This window comes from Tamandua tetradactyla, chromosome 8, assembly GCF_023851605.1.
Source record: "Tamandua tetradactyla isolate mTamTet1 chromosome 8, mTamTet1.pri, whole genome shotgun sequence".
Classification (NCBI taxonomy): Eukaryota; Metazoa; Chordata; class Mammalia; order Pilosa; family Myrmecophagidae; genus Tamandua; species Tamandua tetradactyla.
This window is the reverse complement of record NC_135334.1, coordinates 36,659,164-36,660,425: the sequence shown is the minus strand read 5'-3', so window position 1 is coordinate 36,660,425 and position 1,262 is coordinate 36,659,164. Positions and strand designations below refer to the sequence as shown.

At 33.0% G+C, this 1,262-nt stretch overlaps 1 non-coding gene across 1 annotated transcript; it reads right to left on the bottom strand.

Annotated features, from left to right (window-relative positions):
- Nucleotides 1–278: 278 nt before the first annotated feature.
- Nucleotides 279–442, bottom strand: LOC143645306 (U1 spliceosomal RNA). Its single transcript, XR_013157030.1, has one exon. It is a non-coding gene; the product is annotated as a U1 spliceosomal RNA (small nuclear RNA).
- Nucleotides 443–1,262: the final 820 nt, after the last annotated feature.

Sequence of the window (1,262 nt, the reverse complement as noted above, 5' to 3'; positions counted from 1 at the left end):
CTGTGCATAATGCTCTTAGCCCATAATCACATACTTAGTTAGTGCTCATTAAGTGATAACTACATGGCTATTTGTGCATGAGTTAATAGAATATAATACATATTCAAAACATTTTAAACACATTAAATATGGTATGTTAAGGTCTTTATATGAACCTTAGTTCATTTAGTTGATCTACCTTTATGATTTATACATTGTATAATTTACTACTAATTTTTATATAATACATTTTTAAAGGAAACATCTCTACCCTGATATGTATTTTTTTTTTTTTTTTCTAAGGGAGAGCGCGAACGCAGTCCCCCACTACCACAAATTATGCAGTCGAGTTTCCCACATTTGGGGAAATCACAGGGGTCAGCACATCCGGAGTGCAATGGATAAGCCTCGCCCTGGGAAAACCACCTTCGTGATCATGGTGTCTCCCCTGCCAGGTAAGTATGATGATATGTATTTTTAAATGACATAGTTAATAAAAATTAGTTTTGAGTAGATATTTATTTTATCCTTACTTTGCTAGAGCAAATGATGTATCAGATTAATGTGACAGATTATAAATTTGGTAGAAAAACAGGTCTAAGGAAAAATCACTTTAGGATTTCTGAAATGCTTTATGCTACTGTCATACAAGCTGTTAAAAACATAGCCCACACATCCATAAATAAGAGAAGATATCTGAGATTTGGGAATTAAGAACTGTAACCAGTTAAAAATAAAACATGATAGTGTTATACTTATTTTCTCCCCTTTTTGCTCATCTGATAGACACTGGAGCTATTTGTAATGCATTAGGGAAGATAGAAAATGAATTCAAATATTTGGATAATGAGATTTTACTAAAATTTTACTCTGTCTCTGAATATTTATTATAAAAAGTAAAAATCCCAAAATGAACTAAATTGTATGTTATTTATCACAAATTATGCAATGAACTCAGATGATGAAGATAAGCAGTTCCATGGGTTGCCTCTACTGGTAGGGAAAGGAATGAGGGGATTGCAATCTCATGTAGTCCCAAGCAGAAAGCATCTATTTGTGGCTTTCCTAATAATCTCTGAATACTATCAATTGAATTCACTTTGGTGAAATTCACATAAATTTTGAGCAATGAACTCTGGAAAATAGTCATCAGCCATCCTTATCATCCTAATCTTCTGAGACTGTATCTGACACAAGAGTGGCCTTTGTCAAGGAGGTGCTAAGTGTCTGACAATACTATATCCAAAGTCTGATTCTGAATATTCTATTTAGTTTCTTCTCAG